This window comes from Bombina bombina, chromosome 5 (genome assembly GCF_027579735.1).
Source record: "Bombina bombina isolate aBomBom1 chromosome 5, aBomBom1.pri, whole genome shotgun sequence".
NCBI classification, from domain to species: Eukaryota; Metazoa; Chordata; class Amphibia; order Anura; family Bombinatoridae; genus Bombina; species Bombina bombina.
Genome location: NC_069503.1, coordinates 1,106,262,297 through 1,106,289,606, shown reverse-complemented (window position 1 = coordinate 1,106,289,606; position 27,310 = coordinate 1,106,262,297). Strand labels below are relative to the sequence as shown.

The following is a 27,310-nucleotide window of genomic DNA, read 5'->3' as shown; positions in this document are numbered from 1 at the left end:
ATCTAAAGCCACTTTTTACCCTGAAAATAGGGTGTCTCGCTAAGGGGCATATACTGCATTTTCCTATGGGGAAGCGATTCAAACACTACAAAAGTGCACAATAAAATTTGTATGTTAAAAATCTTACAAAACTAATTATTGAACCATTCACCCAAAAAAATGCAGGAAAATAATATATTGTTAAGGTGCATAAAAAAATTGAAACAATAATTCTTAACCAAAAATTGTATTTAACCAAAAATGTAAAATATGTATGTAAATGACACAGGAATAAATCGTATTACATATGCAAAACGTAAATCGTAATTTAAATACACTGGATACGAAAAAAAAAAAAAAAAAGTAGTTTAATGTCCCTTTAAATTGTTGCCTGGCCAAATTATATATATAATTTTTTTTTTGGCTTGACTAAACTAAATAGAGTATATGAGATTGACATCCCGGGGTTTTTTAATTTAAAAGTTAAATACATTTTAAGGCCTGAACTTTTTTTTTTTTGAGCCTCAATGCAACCTGAGTTGGAAAAGGATAAGATGAGTATTTGGAATGTCAATGGTTATAGATGTACAAGTTATCTGACACACGGGTTAGATAAATGTCAAGGCTCAGGGAAACAAAAGGTAATGTTCAGCAATGAATTGAAGAAAAAAAAAAAGAAAAAAGTGCTTTCTGAGAGACACATGTGAACTAGGGCTGCACGATTAATCACATATGCGATTTAAAACCGTGATTGATCGCCGTGATTTTAAAACCGCGAGAGTTCACGATTTTTTGCAAAATAAAAAAATCCTCAGAAGTGGCTATTGATTTGTTTGTGATTTCTTGCAAACCAGCTCCATCTAGTGGTTGCTTTTAGAACACATTTGTAAAATGGCTGTTTTTACTTTCACTTTCTGTTCTCATAAACAGCCGATCAATCTAGAAGTCTAAAAGCAGAGCACATGCAGGAATGAACAGGAGAGAAAGCCACTTACTTATATTTCCACCTAGGGACGTCTGTATTCTGAAACTTAGGGTATGTAAACATTATGGAAACTCTCACACAATCTCCTGCTCCTCTGAGAAACAGCTCAAATACATAGCAGATGCAGTTAACCCCACGGCTCCCAAAAAGGCTAAAACTGCAGTCCCCTCTGCTACTGGGTTAACTTAACTGCATCTACAATGTTTTTTTATTTATATATATATATATATATATATATATATACAGAGAGAAGTGCACTCACAGGAACGAACAACTGGCTCAATGCAATTGTTAGCCTGTTCTATGGCGATTTACCACCTGGGTGCAGCTTTTTAGCCCAGTAATGCTTTTCACAGAGAAGAACTTTCCTGTAGTATATCAGTCTGATCCCGCCTATTACGGTCAGTCCAGCGCCGAAATACCAGGCAATTCCTCTCTGAACAAGGAACACAGCAACCCCAGACGATCGTTTCGGCCTTCATTGGGCCTCGTCAGTGAGGTGTAGCCATATTCCTCTAAGCACACTGAGCAAGGAGTCCACGTCTGGTTGCCCCTTTTTCCCATAGGGAGACTAAATACATACAGAGAGAAGTGCACTCACAGGAACGAACAACTGGCTCAATGCAATTGTTAGCCTGTTCTATGGCGATTTACCACCTGGGTGCAGCTTTTTAGCCCAGTAATGCTTTTCACAGAGAACTTTCCTGTAGTATATCAGTCTGATCCCGCCTATTACGGTCAGTCCAGCGCCGAAATACCAGGCAATTCCTCTCTGAACAAGGAACACAGCAACCCCAGACGATCGTTTCGGCCTTCATTGGGCCTCGTCAGTGAGGTGTAGCCATATTCCTCTAAGCACACTGAGCAAGGAGTCCACGTCTGGTTGCCCCTTTTTCCCATAGGGAGACTAAATACATACAGAGAGAAGTGCACTCACAGGAACAAACAACTGGCTCAATGCAATTGTTAGCCTGTTCTATGGCGATTTACCACCTGGGTGCAGCTTTTTAGCCCAGTAATGCTTTTCACAGAGAAGAACTTTCCTGTAGTATATCAGTCTGATCCCGCCTATTACGGTCAGTCCAGCGCCGAAATACCAGGCAATTCCTCTCTGAACAAGGAACACAGCAACCCCAGACAATCGTTTCGGCCTTCATTGGGCCTCGTCAGTGAGGTGTAGCCATATTCCTCTAAGCACACTGAGCAAGGAGTCCACGTCTGGTTGCCCCTTTTTCCCATAGGGAGACTAAATACATACAGAGAGAAGTGCACTCACAGGAACAAACAACTGGCTCAATGCAATTGTTAGCCTGTTCTATGGCGATTTACCACCTGGGTGCAGCTTTTTAGCCCAGTAATGCTTTTCACAGAGAAGAACTTTCCTGTAGTATATCAGTCTGATCCAGCCTATTACGGTCAGTCCAGCGCCGAAATACCAGGCAATTCCTCTCTGAACAAGGAACACAGCAACCCCAGACGATCGTTTCGGCCTTCATTGGGCCTCGTCAGTGAGGTGTAGCCATATTCCTCTAAGCACACTGAGCAAGGAGTCCCCGTCTGGTTGCCCCCAGTTGCACCCAGGTGGTAAATCGCCATAGAACAGGCTAACAATGGTATTGAGCCAGTTGTTCGTTCCTGTGAGTGCACTTCTCTCTGTATGTATTTAGTCTCCCTATGGGAAAAAGGGGCAACCAGACGTGGACTCCTTGCTCAGTGTGCTTAGAGGAATACGGCTACACCTCACTGACGAGGCCCAATGAAGGCCGAAACGATTGTCTGGGGTTGCTGTGTTCCTTGTTCAGAGAGGAATTGCCTGGTATTTCGGCGCTGGACTGACCGTAATAGGCGGGATCAGACTGATATACTACAGGAAAGTTCTACTCTGTGAAAAGCATTGCTGGGCTAAAAGAAGTTGCACCCAGGTGGTAAATCGCCATAGAACAGGCTAACAATGGTATTGAGCCAGTTGTTCGTTCCTGTGAGTGCACTTCTCTCTGTATGTATATATATATATATATATATATATATATATATATATGTGCAACTGTGTATGTGATTGTATATATATATATATATATATATATATATATATAAAATTGTGTGTGTGTGTGTTTATGTGGCTTATACTGCTTCATTTGTTAATCATACCACTGTCCACTGTTAGAATGACTGTCCAAGAAAACATGACAATGTTGTGTGTCATAAGACCTAATAACTGGCTAGTGGCTACTATTTAATCACATCACAGGCAGCAAATTTTATTTTAACTATTTTGTGGTTTGTATTTTTATGCTCCAAGAGTGTGTATTGGACATTGAGAAACATGCACATTAAGATTCTGTAGTGTTAAATAAACTTAAGAATGCAAAATGAAGGTGTTATAGTCATTTATAAGAAAATCGCGATTAAATCACAATTGCGTTTTTTTTCTTCAAAAAAAATTGCGATTTTTTTTTTTTGCCCATATCGCCCAGCCCTAATGTGAACTATGGAACAAGTGAATAAACACTCTGTAAATTGGGTGTCCCAGTAAAACACATATTGGAAGTTACAGTAATGCTGACATGATAAAAACGTGTAATTCTTGATGTTTACTTATATGGGACTTTAGATACTCTTAAATTGCACCAAGCACCCTCACCTTCTCTGGGTCACCGCGTTACAAACCAGTCACCGGCACTTAGTCACAGCAGCTAAGCTCTGTACTCGCCCTGCGCACTCCTCATTGGTACGTTCTTGAACGGCTTCAGCGCATCACATCCTGCTACCATGGTAACGGAGACAACTATCCCGGCACAGCCGACTGGATATTGTATTTAATTTGCGGGCTTCAGGGAGCCGCTATTGCAATGCGTGAGACTCCCGGAACTTCTGGGAGAGTTGGGATGTCTGGATCTCATAGTTTTTTCTCGCAAACGAAAAGGTGGTGAGCTTTTCTCAAAACACTAAAAATACTTATAACCAATAGAAAAACACATGCATGCAAAAATATAGGCAACTGTAAGATGTTATACGCAGAAAGCAGCATAAGGTGATTTATACTGGCTGTGGGATTTAACTTTAAAATTGCACCCCTACTCACTGCTAACTTCGCTCTACGGACTGCTGTCCCTTTCCACCGAACTCCATTACTTTCAATAGGAGACATCTCAACACTCACAGGGACTGACCCTTTTTACGAGAATTCCACCAGGGCAGCCCTATGTCTGATCTGGCGAAATTTAGATCATCTGGCCCTGCTAGAGACTGCAGAGATAATCAGGACCCCCATCTACCTTCTCTGTCATCTGCTATTTGTCTTGTATTTTTGTTGACCACATGGGACAATGCTGTGTAACATTCAAACACATAAATAATTAAAATATAAACAATTAGGGAATTGAGTATTTGTTATTTTTTTACTCATTTCCTCATATTAGTATCATAATTATGAAAGGGACCATGTTTATAGTAAAAGCATGACATAGAATCTAATCTGAAGTCACATGTGTCAGACAGGAGCCACAGGCATCAGGTCTCATCTGAGGTCATGAACTGACAGGGGCTGCAGGACCATCTACCACCCCTGTCGCCTGCTATTTGTCCTACGTTCCTGATACAGTGGACAAGCCTTATAATAATATATAATGAGCACATACACAGCAAATTCAAGTTACACATTGTAGTCAGGTTCCTCATATTAATATAGTAGTTTATTATTTTAACTAATGGACAAAGGAGTTTGTAATATTTAAAAAGAATTGACACTTCATATTTTCTTGCATAGCGATATTTTTAGAATATAATCGATATAAATCAGCTTTAAACAAACATTTAAAAAATAATCTAAATTGATTGGAAGTCTCAACAACTGTGTAAATAAGACATGGCAAAATAACAGCGCCTCCGCTGTCACACGGCCCGCCATGTTTTTCGGGACAAAAGGATGTGGGCGGTGCCAATTGGGAGGCGTCGTCATCACATAATGCATCTCCCGAAGGAAAGGATTCCCACAAAATGGGCGTGGTGATATACTGTATGGGGCGTGGTAGACGGAAAAGGACAAGCTAAATATGGAAAGAGGCGTGGTCAGCAAGGAAAAGAAGGTGTGACGTTTTAGGGAAGCAACCGAAGGATGAATTGGAATACGGCGGGGGGCGTAGCCCAATTGGGAGCAAGCGCGAGCCTGGCACGGAGGCATTGGGTGCTACTAGGAGCTGCGCGCACACGGCTGACAGGGTCAGAGTGAGTTATTGAAGCGCGCCGCTGAGGGTCAGTGAGTTGGTGGAGCGCGCGGCGCGGGCACAGTACCTGAGGAGGCGGCTGCTCGGGAACACTGGGAATCTCGGGAAGAGGCCGGAGCCGGGGACATAAGGTGAGGACCGGCAGGCTCGGAACTTTATGTGGTTAACAGCTTGTATTACACCGGGAAAGGGCCCAGGGTAGCAAAATATATATAAACCCTAATACATTTTGTATTTGATTCTGTGAGGCAGACCCTGAGCAACAAAATAATATGTGAAAAAGAGACATGCACTGTCTGAGAGACATACTCCTAATATGTGTGATAGAGACATGCTCACTGACAGAGACTGTCACTGACTGGACTAGATTCACTAACATCCTCTCTAGTCTCACATACTACTATAGTATTGCTAGAAGACCTTTTACTGACGAATAGTGAAATGATGGAGCTATAACGAATGGCTGATTAGGTACTAGAGAGCCTGTTAGTGAATCTAGTCCAGAGTTGGCAATTGTAGGAAACCTAGAAGACATTGTTTATAAAATGTTAATTCTTGCTCCTAATGTTGAGGATGCTTCTACATAAATCTGCCCCTATGTAATTGTATAGGTGGCTCCTAAGTGTCAAGGAAATTGTCAACCCCACTGTGTGTGACACATTGTAATACAGACACTGAGATACACTTTGTATGAGACTGTTATAACCAAGACACACTTTGTATGAGACTGTTATAACCAAGACACACTTTGTATGAGACTGTTATAACCAAGACACACTTTGTATGAGACTGTTATAACCAAGAGACACTTTGTATGAGACTGTTATAACCAAGAGACACTTTGTATGAGACTGTTATAACCAAGAGACACTTTGTATGAGACTGTTATAACCAAGAGACACTTTGTATGAGACTGTTATAACCAAGAGACACTTTGTATGAGACTGTTATAACCAAGAGACACTTTGTATGAGACTGTTATACAGGGACCAAGAGACGCTTTGTATGAGACTGTTATACAGGGACCAAGAGATGCTTTGTATGAGACTGTTATACAGGGACCAAGAGACACTTTGTATGAAACTGTTATTCATGGACCAAGAGACGCTTTGTATGAAACTGTTATTCAGGGACCAAGAGACGCTTTGTATGAGGCTGTTATACAGGGACCAAGAGACGCTTTGTATGAGACTGTTATACAGGGACCAAGAGATGCTTTGTATGAGACTGTTATACAGGGACCAAGAGATGTTTTATATGAGACTGTTATACAGATACCAAGAGACGCTTTGTATGAGACTGTCATACAGATACCAAGAGACGCTTTGTATGAGACTGTCATACAGTGACCAAGAGATGCTTTATATGAGACTGTTATACAGGGACCAAGAGACGCTTTGTATGAGACTGTCATACAGTGACCAAGAGATGCTTTATATGAGACTGTTATACATGAACCAAGAGACACTTTGTATGAGACTGTTATACAGGGACCAAGAGATGCTTTGTATGAGACTGTTATACAGGGACCAAGAGACGCTTTGTATGAGACTGTTATACAGGGACCAAGAGATGCTTTGTATGAAACTGTTATACAGGGACCAAGAGACACTTTGTATGAGACTGTTATACAGTGACCAAGAGATGCTTTGTATGAGACTGTTATACAGGGACCAAGAGACGCTTTGTATGAGACTGTTATACAGGGACCAAGAGACGCTTTGTATGAGACTGTTATACAGGGACCAAGAGATGCTTTGTATGAGACTGTTATACAGGGACCAAGAGACACTTTGTATGAAACTGTTATACGGTCACTGAGAGGCATTGCATGTGAAGAGAGACCCTTAAAGTGAATTAAATAGTAAAGTACATCCTAAAATCAACAATGTGTCAGACCTCACAGCTTGTCTAGTATCTTCAATTTCTGGTTCCAGTCTCTCTGTTCAGATCAAATTCATGATTGATAAACAGAACTCCCACTGGTTTATTGGGTGATGTGTCCGACAAGCATAAAAAACTATTTTTTTTTTTCCAGTACAGGAACATACATTACATTATATTATATTTTAATACACCTTCTTTTAGATTCAAATAAAAAAAACATCTGTTTTGTATCCCTTTTAAACAAAAAGGCTGCATTAGAATAACCCGTGACTTAGAGGTGTTTAGTGAATCTAGCTCACCGTGTGTGTGATGGAATGTGGTGACACAAAAAGACTGAGCCATCAGGTGTCTAACAGAAACAGCCACTAGTATACAGGCTATTAGAGAGACAGTGAACTTGCTAACAATCCTCTCTAGAATCATCAATGTTTATTTCATGTTGCTGATTCATTAAAGCTCACTAATCCCTCTATTCTTTAGTGAATCACCGTTTTGAAACTGTTGATTAAAGAGAGGACTTTTAATATTGTTTCCCAGTGACCGTATAAAGTACTGTTATTGTCTTTGAAGCGTTCCCACTGCATATGTCTTTTCTTTTAATGTGCTTTCTTAGACCATCTATCTTGATTTGTTCTTTATGTATGTTTCTTTATGATCAACCTGCATATCTCAATTGATTCTCTTTGTGTACTATGTAATGTAACATATTTATATTTTGTTTATATATATATATATATATATATATATATATATATATATATATATATATATATATATATATATATATATATATATATATATACACACGTAGCCGTGTTAGTCTAGTGATTTAGATTCCAAAATAACAAGAGTATTGATCAATGATACTTTTTTTATTAGACTAACTATACATTTATAAGTAAACAAGGTCTCAGAAGAATTCCTTCTATACAGTGGTTGAAATTTCCATTTGTCCTGTTACTGTACAAGTAAGACATTTTTACTTTACTAGTATCTTTTAACCCCTGATAGTGATATTTTTCCACCCCATATATATCTCAATTTACAGGTAGCCCTCAGTTTACGCCGGGGTTAGGTTCCAGAAGGAATGGTTGTAAATTGAAACCCAGTTTATAATGTAAGTCAATGGGAAGTGAGGGAGATAGGTTCCAGGCCCCTTTTAAAAATTGTCATAACACCTAATACATTATTTTTAAAGCTTTGAAATGAAGACTTTAAATGCTAGCAGCATTAAAAACCTAATAAAATAATCACACAACACAGAATATCTAATTAAACTAAGTTAAATGAACAAAAACATTTGCTAAACAGCATTATAAACCTAATAAAATAATCACACAACACAGACTTCACTTGCATTTTTCTGCAAACAGTTCTTTCTATGCATTCCAATCTGGACTTATTTATAGACAGAAGGATTGTGTTCCTTTGAAATCTGCTCGATAGCTCAGGTCTGGTTAAACTGATTAATTTCAGATTGCTTGGCTTTGCTGCAACACAAGCAGACAGCTCCACCTACAGGCTATTTTAATAAATGCATTGCTTCTCAATGCTTTTCAATAGCAGTCACATGACTGGAAAAAAAGGTTGTTATTCTGAAACGGTGTAAATTGAACCGTTGTAAAACTAGGGCCACCTGTATATTAATATTTATTGTATGTATAGTCCTATCAGAACATGCACTGATGAGCTCTTGAAAAAAATGTGACATTTATTTATTATACAAAGTTACTGTAAGGAGTGAGACTTATAAAATACTTCTGAACTTTTTTATTGGGTATTTGGTTGGCAGTCCTTGTATTTTCACAAGAAGTTTATCCAGACTGTTTGGTGCAAGCAAGGATCTTAGCAACCATAATGTTAGTTGAGTGCTTCACTGAGTGTGTATTATAAGGAGAATCATGATGTCTTTCAGCTGTGATGTCATTGCAATACAGAATTTGACAACAGAGATGAAATGACTTCATGCAAGGAAGTGGTGGAATATAAACGCAGAAGGAGGTACTGAAGGGAAACAGATTGGGCAGAGTTAGCTGTTTTAGGGTCTTAAATGCAAATGTGACCGTAAAGATAATACGCTAGGATAGGAATTGCATAAAGTTTAATGAACATAGCAGGAGGAGTGAACTAAGGCGTAGGACCCAAATCACACCATTTGAAGAGAAGCTAGAACAGAAAACAGGAGGGGAGTGTGTGTATAACCTGAATGCTTGTATAGAATAAGGAAGAGAAAGCTGTGAGCAGGATACATGGGATCTGAAGAAGAGATCTCAACATAAGTAGCTTAAAGGGAGATGAAAGGGACAATAAACATAGACCTTTATATAGAATGATTAGTTACGCATAATGAAACAACTTTGCAATACATTTTCATAATTTATTTTGTCCCCTTTCATGTTATTTAGCTCTGAAAATTGAGCAAATTCTGATACTCAGAACTTGAAATGCACCTGCTGACTTTTTAAGGCTAACTACATATATATCCCTAACTGACTTTAACTGATAAAAACTGCAAATAAATGCATTATATAATAACTGTGACTAATCTGGCTGTCTGCTGACTAAAGCCTGGATTGGCTCCTCCAAATAAGGCATATGGAGGCTATTAAAAAATAATTGCAGAAAAAATGATGTTAATTTGTTTTAAAAATGTTTAGACTTAGCTGATATGTTATTCTATAGCAACTCAACAGAAATGTCTTGTAATTACAAGATGTTTACTGCCTCTTTAAAGTGACACATTACAAATTCACTAGAGAGACACTGCACATGCATTCTCCAGAGGTATCAGGCATTTGGAAGCACACATTATTGATGAGAACATTTTGGACACTATAGACTCTGATTGGCTCAGCCTATTTTTGTTTTTGGCAAAAAAGAATGGTGTGGTTGGCTGCAGGTACAGGTAGGGGTTCAGCCCTAGAGAATGTATTCATTCAGTTGAAAAGGTATTGTAAACCCATTTTTTTCTTTCATGATTCAGATAGAGCATGCAATTTTAAGCAACTTTCTATTTTACTCCTATTATCATTTTTTCTTCATTCTCTTGCTATCTTAATTTGAAAAAGCAGGAATGAAAGCTTAAGGGACAGTCTAGGCCAAAATAAACTTTCATGATTCAGATAGAGCATGTAATTTTAAACAATTTTCCAATTTACTTTTATCACCAATTTTGCTTTGTTCTCTTGGTATTCTTAGTTGAAAGCTTAACCTAGGAGGTTCATATGCTAATTTCTTAGACCTTGAAGCCCACCTCTTTCAGATTGCATTTTAACAGTTTTTCACCACTAGAGGGTGTTAGTTCACATATTTCACATAGATAACACTGTGCTCGTGCACGTGAAGTAATCTGGGAGCAGGCACTGATTGGCTAGACTGCAAGTCTGTCAAAAGAACTGAAAAAAGGGGCAGTTTGCAGAGGCTTAGATACAGGATAATCACAGAGGTTAAAAGTATATTATAACAACTGTGTTGGTTATGCAAAACTGGGAAATGGGTAATAAAGGGATTGTCTATCTTTTAAAACAATAAAAATTCTGGTGTAGACTGTCCCTTTAGGAACCGTTACCGGCCCATTTTTGGTTCAGCACCTGGGTAGTGCTTGCTGATTGGTGGCTACATTCATATGCCTCTGATAATAAAAGAACAGTTAGTGTTAGAGAAATTTGACAAAATCAAGCCATAATAAATCCTCAGAGCCAGCATCTATCTGTCTGCCTGTCTGTCTGCCTATCTGTCTATCTATCTTTTTAAAATGTGTTCACAGATCCTTAAAGGGACACTGAACCCAAATTTTTTCTTTCGTGATTCAGATAGAGCATGAACTTTTAAGCAACTTTCTAAATTAATCCTATTATCAAATTTTATTCATTCTCTTGGTATCTTTATTTGAAATGCAAGAATGTAAGTTTAGATGCTGGCCCATTTTTGGTGAACAACCTGGGTTGTTCTTGCTGATTGGTGGATACATTTATCCACCAATAAAAAGTGCTGTCCATAGCTCTGAACCAAAAAAACTTAGATGCATTGTTTTTCAAATAAAGATAGCAAGAGAATGGAGAAACATTGATAATAGGAGTAAATTAGAAAGTTTCTTAAAATGTTATGCTCTATCTGAATTACGAAAGAAAAAAATTGGGTCCAGTGTCCCTTAAATATACTGTCTGTCTCCATAGTTTCACATTAATGTAATCTTTGACTTAAAAGTGAATTTAAAATACACAGAGAGGCATTTCAAATTCCATTAGATCAATTTTTGAGTAATGTATATCTGTGTGTGCATAAATGCTCCTCATCAGGTTTTATGATTACTTTTATTATGCACATGACTCACCAGCTATATACAGGAAGACCTTACACGCTTACACTGCACTTACAAATGCTTTCTCATTTCAAATTTACTTTTATGTTCCACTAGGCAATAAGCCTGCCCAGAGGACAGTCTATTTTTTAAGAACTACAAATCCCAAAGCTAATATTACAAAAAAAAAAATTTAAAATTACAGAAAAAAATAAACAAAGCTATCCAAAATAAAAAAATTAAACCTAAACTAATACCCCTATAAAAATAAAAAAATCCCCCCAATCTGTCAATACACTACAAATAGCCCTTAAAAGGGCCTTTTGTAGGACATTGCCCGAAAGAAATCAGCTCTTTTACATACAAAAATTAAAAAGTACCCCTAACAGTAAAACCCCCCACCCAACCAACCTCCCCAAAATAAAAAAAACTGTCTAACTGTATGGGCATTGCCCTTAAAAGCGCATTCAGATCTTTTACTGCCCTTACAAGGGCAATCCGCTCTTTTACAGGCCAAAAAACCCTAATCTAAAAAAAAAAAAGCCACCTCAAAAAATAAAAAAAAGCCTAAGAGACTAAGCCCCAAATAGGTACTCAATGTTCCGGCGGTGAAGGTCTTCTAGGCGGCTCCATCATTTTCTATCTTCACCCGGAGCGAAGGTGGTGTGGAGCGGTCTTACCCGATGCGCGGATACAGCATGGAGGCTCCTCTTCATCTGATCTCCGTTGTACACTAAAAATTGAATGGAAGGTAACGCATTCAATTTGGGGTACCTGCATTCCTATTGGCTGAAATTTTTAAATCAGCCGATAGGATTAGAGCTACTGAAATCCTATTGGCTGTTCAAATCATCCAATAAGATTTCAGTAGCTCTCATCCTGTTGGTTGATTTCAAAATTTCAGCCAAAAGGAATGCAAGGTACCCCAATAAATTTGGGGTATTTTGCATTTAATCTTCAGTGTGCGGCAAATGATTGCATGAAGAGGAGCATCCACGCTGCTTTGGACCGCCGCTGCTGAGGATCCGCGCATCGGGGAAGCCAGCTCCGCACCTCTGCTCCGCCTTCGCTCTGGATGAAGATAGAAGATGATGGTGCCGCCTGGAAGAAGACCTTCTCCGCAGGACTTCAGGAACGGTGAGTACCTATTTGGGGCTTAGTCTTAGGCTTTTTTTTTTTTTTTTTTGTGGTGGCTTTTTTTTTTTTTTTTTTTGTGGTGGCTTTTTTTTTTTTTTTTAGATTAGGGTTTTTTGGCCTGTAAAAAGCTGAATGCCCCTTTAAGGGTAATGCCCATACAAATGCCCCTTTAGGGGCAATGGGTAGTTTTAGGTTTTTTTATTTTGGGGGGTTTAGTGGGTGGGGGTTTTACTGTTAGGAGGGACTTAGTAGTTTTTACATGTAAAAGAGCTGTTTAACTTAGGACAATGCCCTACAAAAGGGCATTTTAAGGGCTATTGGTAGTTTAGTTTAGATTAGGGGGGGTTTATTTTGGAGGGGCTTTTTATTTTCATAGGGATTAGTTTTTGTTTTTTTTTGTGATCATTTTGATTTTTTTCTGTAATTTTAGACTTTTTTATTTTTTGTAATTTTAGATACATTTTTTGTAAGTTAATATTAGGTTTTATTTTTAAATCAATGTTGGGATTTTTTATTTTAATTGTAACTTAGTATTGGGGTTAATTTAGGGGGTGTTAGATAAGGGGGCTTAGTAATTAAATTAGTTATTTGCGTTGTGGGGGGTTGGTGGTTTATGGGTTAATTAGGTTTATTGTGATGTGGGGGTTTGGCGGTTTAGGGGTTAATATGTTGATTAGGTTTATTGCCATGTGGGGGGTTGGCGGTTTAGGGGTTAATATTTTAATTATTTGCCTTGTTTAATTTGCGGATTAGGGGTTAATTACTTTCTCTGTTCCTTTTAAAGGGACAGTCAACACCAGAATTGTTGTTGTTTTAAAAGATAGATAATCCCTTAATTACCCATTCCCCAGTTTTGCATAACCAACACAGTTATATTAATATACTTTTTACCGCTGTAATTACCTTGTATCTAAGCATCTGCAGACTGTCCCCTTATTTTAGTTCTTTTGACAGACTTGCATTTTAGCCAATCAGTGCTCACTCCTCGGTAAATTCACTTGCATGAGCTCAATGTTATCTATATGAAACACATGAACTAAGAAAGAAAATTAGCATATTAACCTCATAGGTTTAGCTTTCAACTAAGAATACAAAGAGAACAAAGCAAAATTGGTGATAAAAGTAAATTGGAAAATTGTTTAAAATTTACATGCCCTAGTTGAATCATGAAAGTTTTTTTTTTGCACTTGACTGTCCCTTTAAGTACTACTGGTAACACATATCAGATTTGTTTTCAGCTTATAGTATCTTAGTCCTCTATGTTCATGTACACATTTTGTTTTCCTCTGTGTCTAAATATACAAAACAATTATTACCCTAACTCCTCACTTTTCATTTGCACAAAATGCAGGGGAAAATGTTTAGAGAATATCCTGTTAGAGAGCTACACCCGTGAAACGCTCCTGTTTAGCCCACTAGCAGAGGAGGGGAAGCTCATTTTACAAAGAGGAAAACAATACTTTTTTAATTTTGCATTCATTTTGTATTTTTTGCATAAATGTTTTCCCCCCAGTATAATTTCAATATAAATGTTTATGTTCCCATAAAAATGCTTTTTGCAGATCAGTTTTGTTAAACATTTGAATGTGCTTTAACAATACACTAATTTGTTTCATACACTCGTATGCTTTTTGTTGTGAGCATTATTATTTCTGGATAGTGTTTGAGTAGGACGAGAGCTGTCAGACGGATATGCTGTATCATTTTGTCTAGAGCAGGAATCCCAACAAGTGCTTGTGCTGAAGTCTTCTGAACCTCGAGAGTCATAGAAAGAATCGTACTAGACAAGTACTGTCCAACCTATGGCCCAGGGGCCAAAGTGCCGCCCCCCCCCATGGCCCTGTACTTTTAAAGATGAAATATTTAAGGGACAGGACACAAACGTTTTCTTGCATGATTCAGAGAGAGCATGGAATCTTAATACATTTTCGAATTTACTTCTAGTATCACGTTTTTTCTTTGTTCTTTTGGTATATTTTGTTGAAAAGCTAGGCTGTAAGCTCGGGAGAGTGCCCATATCTGGAGCACTATATGGCAGCAGTTTTGTAAGAATGTTACCTGCACCTTCCTAGATATCTCTTCAACAAAGAATACCATGTGAATGAAGCGAATAAAATTGTATGCTCTGTCTAAATCACAAAAGATATCCTTTAATGCGTCTGAGCCTGGGACAAGTTCTTTAGTTCTTTGATTTTATAATAGCAATATTCTTTTTCAAACGGCAAATGTGTACTGATGGAGACTTAGGAGATACTGGGGGAGACCTCTGTTTGTTTGTCTTTCTATGTCTACTTGTTAACCCCAGCATATCACTGCATCACATTGCAGACGTTAAAAGCCGCCCCTTATCTCAATGCATTTGACAGTTGCTCATAGCTAGAGGGCGTTAGTTCATGTGTGCCATATAGATAACATTGTGCTCGCTCCCATTGAGTTACTTATGAGAGGGCACTGATTAACTAAAATGCAAGTCTGTCAAATGAACTGAAATAAGGGGGCAGTCTGCAGAGGCTTAGATACAAGGTAATCACAGAGGTAAAAAGTGTATTTATATCACTGTGTTGGTTATGCAAAACTGGGGGATGGGTAATAAAGGGATTATCTATCTTTTTAAACAATAGCATTTCTGTGGTAGAATGTCCCTTTTATTGTCAAGGGTGGACAGAGAATTTCCTACAAATCTAGGAGTCAGCTGAAATGTATAGGAGTCTAATTAATACAGAACATGACTGGCATTGACCACCAAATATGGATGAGCATTGCATATTTTTATTTAAAGGGGTACTAAACCCAAATTTTTCCTTTAACGATTCAGATAGAGCATTCAATTTAAAGGGACACTGAACCCAAATTTTTTCTTTCGTGATTCAGATAGAGCATGCAATTTTAAGCAACTTTCTAATTTCCACCTGTTATCAATTTTTCTTCGTTCTCTTGCTATCTTTAATTGAAAAAGAAGGCATCTAAGTTGTTTTTTTTTTTTTTTTTTGGTTCAGTACAGCACTTATTTATTAGTGGATTTATTTATCAACCAATCGGCAAGGACAACCCTGGTTGTTCACCAAAAATGGGCCGGAATCTACACCTACATTCTTGCATTTCAAATAAAGATACCAAGAGAACTAAGAAAATTTGATAATAGGAGTAAATTAGAAAGTTGCTTAAAATGTCATGCTCTATCTGACTCACGAAAGAAAACATTTGGTTCAGTGTCCCTTTTAAAGCAACTTTCTATTTTACTCCTATTATCAATTTTTCTTTGTTCTCTTGCTATCTTTATTTAAAAAAGCAGGAATCTAAGCTAAGGAACCGGCCTGTTTTCAGTTCAGCACCTTGTTTTTTTTTTTTGCTGATTGGTGGCTAAATGTACCCACCAATCAGCAAGCACTATCCAGGGTCTGAACCAAAAATGGCAAGAGAACAAATAAAGATAGCAAGAGAACAAAGAAAAATTGATAATAGGAGTAAATTAGAAAGTTGCTTAAAACTGCATGCTCTATATGAATCATGAAAGAAAATAAGTTTAGTATCCCTTTAATTAACTATCATGTATTGTTATGGTCGTTTTAAAAAACACTTTTTTTGCTATTACAATATATTATCTGGTCTGCTGCTGTTAACCTTATGATTATCTGCCCTGGTAGCTCACATCTGTTGACTGACAAAGCATTTTATTTTGTGAATATTTTTTTATAAATGCTTTTAGAATTTTTTTTGCAAAATACTTGAATTGTATATGCTTGACTGTTGCTATAACTATAATATGTAAGATGCATGCTACTGGTTACCGCTGTAGGCCATGTGTATGTGCATTCTCCTCACATTCATTCTGAAAGTGCTGCTCGGGATGCTCAGAAAAAGTCTCATGCAACCTCTGCCAGTATATGCATCCGACTGCATGTGATAACTTCTAACTGAAACCTTTATACAAGAACACGTATTAGACATGTATCTAATTGTAATTAAACTGCCTTGAATGTCTGCATTCAATAAGTTTCATTATGTCCCTTTAAAGGAACATGAAACCCAAATGTTTTCCTCCATGATTCAGATAAAGCATGCCATTTAAACAACGTTCATATTTACTCATATTAATTTTTCTTCATACTCTTGGTATCTTTATTTGAAAAAGCAGGAATGTAAGCTTAGGACGCGGCCCATTTTTGATTCAGAATCTGGGTAGCGCTTGCTGATTGGTGGCTAAATGTAGCTACCAATCAGCAAGCGCTACCCAGGTGCTGAACCAAAAATGGGCCGACTCCTTTGCTTATATTCCTGCTTTTTCAAATAAAGATAGCAAGAGAACAAAGGAAAATTGATAATAGGAGTATATTAGAAAGTCGCTGCTCTTTCTGAATCATGAAATAATACATTTGGGTTTCATATCTGTTTTTTTTTTAATCCCCCGCCACGGATGTCACTTTCTCTTACTGGTTTGGGAAGCCATATATTTAATTCTGCATTATATTTCCTCTTTTGGTTAATATCTGCTTTTGTTTTTTACAGACTCTAATTTCTTTATTTTTCTCCAGTGGAAAAAAATTAAAGGTAGCAAATAAAAAAAATAAATAAAAAAAAATACCAGTCCAGTTGATGTAAAATGTATTTATATAATCATGCAAAACAGGGCTCAACAAACCCAGACATCAGGGAGCCACTGGCACCTTAAAATGAGACCCTGGTGTTCTGGTTTAGAGTCCCCAAGACACCCATGTATAAGATTATACTATATACACACACATACACAAACACATTTTAGGGATGGCAAAATATTTCTAGCTCCCAAATTTATTTGAACAAATTTTGCGGAGCCAAAAAAATGTAAAAACCCCTATTTGTGTGTGTACCACAACTAAGCTTTAGAAGGTGTGGATCCCTGATTTCTGCATTTTTGCCTAGGTCTGTATTATTAATGTTAGTAGGAACTTTCAGGGCTCAATATCCATTATATATCTACAAGTGTAATTATTTTAGAAACGGAAATATATACACATGATTGTATCAAATTTAGGAGCCAGACCAGGTGGTTACATATACTGTACTATACAACTCAAAAAGTTAGACTTGAAGTCATGACCCCCTGGCTCTCAGGCTTTGTCAAGCCCAGGTATAAAGTTTTTAACTACCTAGGCATGGTAGGCAGAATATTCTGCTAAAGATTTATTCTTTAAAATGTCACATCCTCTTCCACATTGATGGGCAGAGTGCATATGGCCAACTACTATTCAATATAAATGCATGATTGTTTCTATTCATAGGGCAATTCTGGTCTGAAGAATGCAATCAAAATTGGTTTATCAGTTTAGATCAGTGTTTTCTATTTAACCCACAAGCTGGGTAGGCGCTAGAATTTTACTTCTCTCCTAAATGTTACAGCTATTTTTAGATATTTTATAAGCAAATAACCTTGTCTGGCTATTAAAGCGATAGTAAACACCAAAAATTGTATTTAAAAAAATAATAATAGATAATCCCTTTATTACCCATGCCCCAGTTTTGCATAATCAACATTGTTATAGAAATATACTTTTTACCTCTGTAATTACCTTATATGTAAGCTTCTGCTGACTGCCTCCTTACCTCAGATCTTTTGACAAACTTGCATTTCAGGCAATTAGTGCTGACTCTTAAATACTTCACTTGCATGAGCACGTTATCTATATGAAACACATGAACTAACACCCTCTAACTGTGAAAAACTGTCAAATGCATTCAGAAAAGAGGCAGCCTTCAAGGGCTTTTAGAAATGAGCATATGAGCCTACCTAGGTTTAGCTTTCAACTAAGAATAAAAAGAGAACCAAGCAAATTTGATGATAAAAGTAAATCAGAAAGTTGTTTATAATGGCATGCCCTATCTAAATCATGAAACTTTAATTGGGACTTTACTATCCCTTTAAGAATAAGCCTTTGGTTCCTCAGTATTTTTGGCTTTTGAGTTTGATGTATAACAAATAAACCATTTCATAGAAAATCAAATGCACAGGGCGCCCTGGGAAGGTTTTTTTTTAATTGAAAATGATAGACACTACTTAGAATAGATATCGGTTGTTCACATAAAGCTGACTACCCTGGTTGTCTTTGTTTGGCTGAGCTTTATTTAGATTCTTCAGTGGTGAGCTGGCGTGTGTTTTCATTGTCTGCGGAAAAGGAAGTAGGAAGCTTTGCTAAGGGAGCACACAGAGCCATGTTCAGTGTTGGTCATGTGATCTGTATAACCCTATCGGAGAGTCCTGTTCGCTGTGTGAGGTTATCCTGTGTCACTGGAAATCAGTGCAGGAATTAGGGGACACTGAGGATTTTTTCCCCTTCAGTATTACTAAATTATGAGTGCTTTTCTTATGGAACAGTCCCTAAATTACTTCCCCGTGTCATGAGCTTGATTTCGATAATTTTACCCATTGAAAGTAACTGAAACATAGAAACATACAATCTGACAGTAGATAAGAATCAAAATGTCCGGCATCAAGTCTGCCCATTTTACGTTACTGCTTTCTTAGGATAGCCTTATGCATGCCCCAGGCATTTTTGAATCCCTGTGTTTACCACCTCTATTTAAAGTTTATTCCATGAATCCACCACCCTTTCTGCAAAAAAAATAAATAAAAAAAAATGTTTCTGCTACCCTCTAACTTAAAGGGACACTAAACCCACATTTTTTCTTTCATGATTCAGATAGAGCATGAAACTTTAAGCAACTTTATTCCTGTTATCATTTGTTCTTAGTTCTTTCGCTTGCTATCTTTTTTTAAAAAAAAGCAGGAATTTAAAGCTTAGGAGCCGGCCCATTTTATGTTCAGCACACTTGCTTATTGGTGACTACATTTAGAAAACAAATAATCAAGGATAACCCAGGTTCTGAACCAAAAATGGGCCTGCTCCTAAGCCTTACATTCTTGCTTTTAAAATAAAGATAGCTAGAGAACGAACAAATATTGATAATAGGAGTAAATTAGAAAGTTGCTTAACATAGCATGCTCTATCTGAATCATGAAAGCAACATGTTGGGTTTAGTGTCCCTTTAAGATTGCGACCCCTTGTTTTGGTAAAAATGTAAAGTAGATGCTTTACAACTAAAGTATGTGGTATTGTTCATGCAAAGGGGATTGCTGTTTTCTGTATAGGGCTAAACAGTAGGCGATTTGTGTTGATTAGTGGATTCGTTGAAGAGAAATCTAAAGAGATGAGCTTTTGTAATTTGCAAAGCTTCGCCCTTTTCTGTTGCATTGAGTGAGAGGTTGCACAATATATAATGCTTAAAGGGACAGTCTACTCAAAAATTGTTATGGTTTAAAAAGCTAGATCATTCCTTTATTATCCGCTTCCCAGTTTTGCATAACCAACACGGTTATATTAATATCATTTTTACCTCTGTGTGTATCTAAGCCTCTTTTGACAGCCCCCTGATAACATGGCTATTTATTATCTATTGACTTGCATTTTAGCCAGTTAAAGCAGTGCCAGTGAAAACTCCACGGGAGAGAGCACAATATTATTTATATGGCCCACATGGATAAGCAGTGTCTTGCTGTGTAAAGCTAACAAAACGCACGTTATAAGAGGCTGTCTGTAGTGGCTTAGAAACAGGCAGGCATTTAGAGGTTTAAATGATATAAAGTGTATTAATATAACAATGCTGGTTGTGCAACGCTGGGGAATGGGTGGTAAAGGCGTTGCCTATCTTTTTAAACAATAACTGGAACTTCTACAAACGATACTAAGAGAATGAAGTAAATGTGATAATAGAAGTAAATTAGAATATTGTTTAAAATTGTATTCTCTGTCTAAATCACTAAACTCTAATTTTAACTTTACTGTCCTTTAAAGGAACAATAAAGTAAAAATTAAACTTAAATGGATTGAATAGATATGACATTTTAAACAACTTTCCAATGGATTTCTATTATCAATTTTGCTTAGTTCTCTTGATGTCCTTTGTTAAAGAGCAATCCTGAGAGCTCAGGAGTGTGCACATATCTACAGTGTTTGCAGTACTGTTTATTGCAATATTATACAATGTTGCAAATACTGCTGCTATAGACTGCCAATGACATGCATGCTCCAAATCTCCTATTAGGATACCTAGGTTAATGCCTTAACAAAGGATACCAAGAGAACAAAGCAAATTTGATAAAGTAAATTGGAAAGTTGTTTAAAATGACATGCTCTATCTGAATCATGAATGTTTAATTTTTACTTTGCTGTTCCTTTAAAGGGATAAAATCCAATTTTTCTCTCTCATGATTCAGATAGAACATACATTTTAAAAAAAACTTTCCAAATTACTTCTATTATCAAAGTGTCTTTGTTTTCTTGTTATCCTCTGTTGAAAAGCAGAAAGATGAGCTCAGGAGCGTTCATGTGTCTCCAACACTATATGGGAGCAGCTTTCCAACAATGTTATACATTATCAAGAGCACTTTTTCCTGTCATATAGTGCTCCCGACATATGCAGCCTACCTATGTAGATATCTCTTCAACAAAGAATAACAAGAGAAGGAAGCAAATTTGTGAATAGAAGTAAATTGGAAACTTTTTATATTATTTTCTCAATCTTAATAATGAAAGAAATTTTTTGGATTTCATGTAATTTTAACTTGCCTCCTTTACTGGTCAGAATGAGCTAGACTGGAGATACCTAACTCCTGTAAAGATATCATTGTATATTTCTTTTCCACTATGAAATCGGTTGCAATCTCTAAATTCCATTTCACCGATTTACAGTATATTGAATGCAGTTCCTCTAAGTACAAATAACCTAGTTTAACAACACAGACAAGCTATAATACGTATGCAATTAAATGTAGGACTTATATTATATGAAACAGCATTACAGAAACGAAAGTCAATCGAGTTCAACCTATACAAATCAATATACTTACAAAAAAGCTCCAGTTGAGCTCAAATTAATCCCATTAAAAGGTGACCCATTTAACACAAGCAATCATATCCAATAATTATTTTTCTAGCCAGAAATGTATCCAAACCATTTTGAAATGTATCTTAGATGTTGGCATTCACTACCTCCTTTGGTAATGAGTTCCACAATTTTATTGCTCTTACTGTACATTGAAAAACGTTTCTTTTGCAGGAGATTAAATCTCCTATCTTAATTTGTGTCCTCTTGTCACAAACAATTTTCTTATAATAAACAGAGCTTCTGCCATCTCTGTATATGGGTCTTGAATATATTTATATAAAGTAATCATGTCACCTCTCAATCGCCTTTTTTCTAGCGAAAATAGACCAAGTTTGGCTATCCTCTCAAAAAAACATTTTATAAACCTGCAGTTTAAATCTTTAGAATCCTTCAAAGCTCAAACATTTAAAAATGTATAACAAACTAGTTGGCATCGTGCTGCAGCGTATTTTGGCAGCCATCAAGAGTTAATAGGGTTGTGGGGGTAATATGGAGTATATTTTTCGACAATGGTTTGTCTTTCTTTTCTTTTCTCATATAATTGTTTATAAAGTATCAAAATATAGCAAAATTACTGCCAAAAATACTCAGATTGTTGTATGTTACTAATTTAAGCATTGAAACACTTTCGAATGTTTTACAATAAACTGTGTTGTCATTCTGATTCATTAGAGATTGCCGTTTGAAAACTTCCTGTTGTTGGCCGCATTTTCTTAGAACATATAATTTATTAGAAGCGCCGCTTATTTTGGTAAAGGGACATTAACTAAATAAATGATATAATTATGTATTCAAAGCAAAGATTGGTCTGAACATAGTATGTAGATGCCTGTTATAAATTGTTTAAATATTGAAGCGATTGAAGTAAGTGTAAAGTATTACTTTCTATCAAGTAGTATGATCCACAATGGTGTAACTTAGTGACGTGATATTCAAATGTTGAATCATTTGAAAGTGGTGCATTATATTTGTAAAAAGCTGAATATCACATGAACATATCTATGTAACCAACCTATTTTACGTCCGTTTCTTCAGTGGCTATGTCCTATTATAAAAGGACTTGCAGGAGAATGTGCACATGGGATGTGCAGGCACAGTCATTTTATTCTCTCCTCAATTTAAGGGATTTCACTATGAAATCTCGCAATATTTTGGTGAAGTCCCACAAGATCACAGTAAATCAATGTGTGAACTCCACATTAAAGATGTTGATTTGGTTGTTTTTTTCCCCACCATACAGATGGCAGAAAAAAGAGTAGCTGCTCACATAGCACTTACAAAAAATATATTGGTTTAAAATATGGCTTAGTGCTCCATAGGGCTAACTTGGGTAGAGAACAGTACCCGTAGGCAGGGGCGTATTTATGCATAAACCAACAAGGCAAATTTGGGGGTTGACACTTCTCTTTTGGCATTGGCACTCAATATGTGGACAGCATGATTTAATTTTTTTATTTTTTTTATTTTGACCGTGTGGCGGTCACGGGACCGGCTTTTTGCCATGGTCATGTGAAGTTTTAGACCTGCCACCCGCCTTCCTATATGTTGACACGCCGCACATGGATGGAGGGAATCATGCACATGCACACGTGATCTCCCAGGCGGTAAAGGGAGAAGGACGCTTAGAGGAGTTAGAAGTGGTGGAGCAGGAGCTGCTGTGAGTCGACGAGTGGGATTGGTGGATGGGCGGAGTGGAGGCTGACCCGGCTGAGTCACTCTGACTACTTAAGTCGGGTAGGGCAGCCGCAGGCCACGCCACATCTCAAAAAAAGTTTAACAATAGGGGTTAAGATTGCATGAGGGTCGGACCGGTCTAACATGCATTGCCAGAATGCCAGTCCTTCATAAATTACGATCAAGCCAACACTTCTTCCTAATAAAAGCAGAACTTTATTGTAACAATTGTAAGATGATCATTTTGGTTTTACTAATGTGACAATACATTTCTGCTTTTGATAGGAGAAAGTGTCTGCTTGATTATAATTTATGCAAGCCTTGTTTGTTCCTTTCTGGCCAGTATACTCCTCCCTAGTTATTGGGGATGGGTTAACTCTTCCTATGAGTCACATAACAGTGGGAACCCAGTAAGCTAAAAGTGTATATGCCGGTTCAGAGGGTTCTACCTAGTCCAGGCAGGAGTCCTAGTAGATACATAAGGAGACCTGTCAGTTGACAGCAACGGCTCATACCATATTGAGCTGAATAATGAGTTTGGTATCCTTACAGTATAAATGCCTTGGTTTTGACATATGAGACATGCTTTACATTAGCAATGTAATTAGGATCAGCCTACAATAACACCCCATTAAGTTTTTTTTTAATTAATGCATATTGTTGCAGAATGCAGATAGTTGATTGCCAATCTGGAGTTAATAGCTGTCTTAGCTTTCCCTTCCAATAGCCAAGTCTTTCACTCTTACTTTCTATTTCATAGTTAAATGAGTAAGGTGTAAATGAATGCTCTGGAGTGTGTGGCACTGTAAAGTAATTTGTTGGATTTAGATAATTTATTTTAGTGAGTCTGATAAAATGATATTCTTTTAATTACTTGTAACATAGTAACATAGTAGATGAGGTTGAAAAAAGACCGAAGTCCATCGAGTTCAACCTATACAAATCTAAAATATATACAAAAAGCTCCAGTTAAGCTTAACTAATGCCACTAGAAGGTGACCCATTTAATACTAGCAATAATATCCATGAATTTTGTTTATAGACAGAAATGTATCCAAACAATTTTTAAATGTATCTAGGGTATTGGCATTCACTACCTCCTTTGGTAATGAGATCCACAATTTTATTGCTCTTACAGTGAAAAAATGTTTCCGTTACAGGAGATTAAATCTCCTTTCCTCCAACCTTAAAGGGACACTGTACCCAAAAATTTTCTTTCGCGATTCAGATTGAGCATGACATTTTAAGCAACTTTCTAATTTACTCCTATTATCAATTTTTCTTCATTCTCTTGGTATCTTTATTTGAAATGCAAGAATGTAAGTTTAGATGCCGGCCCAATTTTTGGTGAACAACCTGGGTTGTCCTTGCTGATTGGTGGATAAATCCATCCACCAATAAAAAAGTGCTGTCCAGCGTACTGAAACCAAAAAAAAGCTTAGATGCCTTCTTTTTCAAATAATGATAGCAAGAGAACGAAGAAAAATTGATAATAGGAGTAAATTAGAAAGTTGCTTAAAATTGCATGCTCTTTCTGAATTACAAATGAAAAAATTTGGGTACAGTGTCCATTTAAATTGTCTGCTTTCTACAATATATGGCTATAAGAAGGTGATGGGTTTCAAATGATATGATTATATACAGTAAATGGGTGCAATGTAGTTCTTGTTATTAACTGTGTAATGATACTACACCATTAAACTGCTGGCGGTTGGTTTTTATGTAGTTTTTTTTGGGATACCATCTATATTGGTTTCAAAACTGTGCTCCATAGGGCTAACTTGGGTAGAGAACAGTACCCGTAGGCAGGGGCGTATTTATGCATAAACCAACAAGGCAAATTTGGGGGTTGGCACTTCTCTTTTGGCATTGGCACTCAATATGTGGACAGCATGATTTAATTTTTTTTTTATTTTATTTTGACCGTGTGGCGGTCACGGAACCGGCTTTTTGCCATGGTCATGTGACGTTTTAGATCTGCCACCCGCCTTCCAGACTACAAAATAAGCTTTTTACAAGCCCTGACTGGTGAACATTTAATTTGAAAGTGCAGCGAAAAAAGTCACATTACTGCCTGACCAAAAAAAATGATATGGCCAAAAATTCAGGTGGAGGGGGGGGGGGGTCTAAAGCAGGATTCTGTGTGCCTAGGGCAGCAGAAAGCCTAAATAGGCCACTGTGTTGTGATTATAAATGTGTGATAAAATGAGTGATTGGGCCTGCACGTACATAAAGAGGAAAATCAGTGTGTTTTTTATGAGGGTTATATCAGGGTTTGACAAAGTCAGACACGGTGCTCATGTCAATTTAAAGGGACATTGTACACTAGATTTGTCTTTGCAGAAATATGTTGTAGATGATCCATTTATATAGCCCATATGGTAGTGTTTTTGTAAAAATTTATAGTTTTGCTTATTTTTTAATAAGATTTTGCTGATTTTCAGACTCCTAACCAAGCCCCACAGTGTCAGATGTATACATGTGTTTGCAGACTCCTGATGTCTCCTGTTTGTTATGTGTCTTTTCATATGCATGGAAGGAGGGGGTGTCTGCTCTTCTTGTTTTTGCAGCCCCTTTTACTGTGTGTCCAAGCCAAACCTCATCAACTGTGCTAAACTGGGAGCTTCTAAGTGAATTTTTAAAAGGTTTTAAAAGGATTTTTAGATCAGCATCTGGGCATATTCTTCCTTATTGTAGTGTCTATTACATGCAGATATATGAAAATGTATGTATACTGTCCCTTTAAAAAATGGGGTTGGTGTCTTGGTTAGTTAGCCCTAGGTTCCTGCTATAATGTCCTTTTCTGCCACCATACTGCCTTCTACCTGCAGCCTGCAGTCATTTCTCTTGTTAAGTGTATCCAGTCCACGGATCATCCATTACTTATGGGATATTAACTCCTCCCCAACAGGAAGTGCAAGAGGATTCACCCAGCAGAGCTGCTATATAGCTCCTCCCCTAACTGCCATTACCAGTCATTCTCTTGCACCCAACGAATAGATAGGATGTGTGAGAGGACTGTGGTGATTATACTTAGTTTCATACCTTCAATCAAAAGTTTGTTATTTTATAATAGCACCGGAGTGTGTTATTCCTTCTCTGGTAGAATTTGAAGAAGAATCTACCTGAGTTTTTCTATGATTTTAGCCGGAGTAGTTAAGATCATATTGCTGTTTCTCGGCCATCTGAGGAGAGGTAAACTTCAGATCAGGGGACAGCGGGCAGATTAATCTGCAAAGAGGTATGTAGCAGCTTATTATTTTCTGACAATGGAATTGATGAGAAAATTCTGCCATACCGATATAATGTAAACTCAGCCTTAAATGCAGTAGCAGCAACTGGTATCAGGCTGTCATGTATGTATATTTTACACTTCAGTATTCTGGGGAATGGCACTTCACTGGAATTATACTGTATGCATAAAACTTTAGCCTAATTTGCAGGGACTAGCAACAGGCTTTTTAATAACACTCAATTTATTAATGTTAAACGTTTTTTGCTGGCATGTAAAATCGTTTAATTTTCTGAGGTACTGGGTGAAAAAATGTTTTGGGCACTATTTTTTTCCACTTGGCAGTCGTTTTATTTAATTTATGACAGTTTACTGATCTCTCTCACTGTTATGTGTGAGGGGGAGGGACCTTTTTTGGTGCTTTTGCTACGCATCAAAAAATTCAGTCAGAAGTTTGTCTTCCCTGCATGATCCGGTTCATCTCTACAGAACTCAGGGGTCTTCAAAACTTGTTTTGAGGGAGGTAATCACTCACAGCAGAGCTGTGAGATTGTAGTTGACTGTGATAAAAAAAAAGAGTTTATTTCTGTATTTTTTTTATTTTTTATTTTTTTTCTGCTATCAGGGTTAGTTATCCTTTGCTAATGGGAGCAATCCTTTGCTAAAATTGTGTTTTTTACAAAGATTTGATGCTATAACTTTTCAGTTTATTAATTTTCAACTGTCATAACTTTTTCTGTGCTTCTTATAGGCACAGTACGTTTTCATATTATAGTAAATTACTTGAAAAGTATTTCCAATTTGCTAGTTTATTTGCTAGTGTGTTAAACATGTCTGATTCAGAGGAAGATATCTGTGCTATATGTGCTAAAGCCAAAGTGGAGCCCAATAGAAATTTATGTACTAACTGTATTGATGCTACTTTAAATAAAAGTCAATCTGTACAAATTGAACATATTTCACCAAACAACGAG

At 37.1% G+C, this 27,310-nt stretch overlaps 1 protein-coding gene across 3 annotated transcripts in view; it reads left to right on the top strand.

Annotated features, from left to right (window-relative positions):
* The first annotated feature begins 5,185 nt into the window (after window positions 1-5,185).
* Window positions 5,186-27,310, top strand: part of PTK2 (protein tyrosine kinase 2) — a 773,150-nt gene continuing 751,025 nt past the window's right edge. The window contains exon 1 of one of the 3 annotated variants that reach the window (XM_053715391.1): window positions 5,186-5,318. The gene's annotated coding sequence lies outside the window, so the exon portion shown is untranslated. The remainder of the gene's footprint in view (window positions 5,319-27,310) is intronic. The other 2 variants (XM_053715387.1, XM_053715388.1) reach the window with 2 other exon arrangements.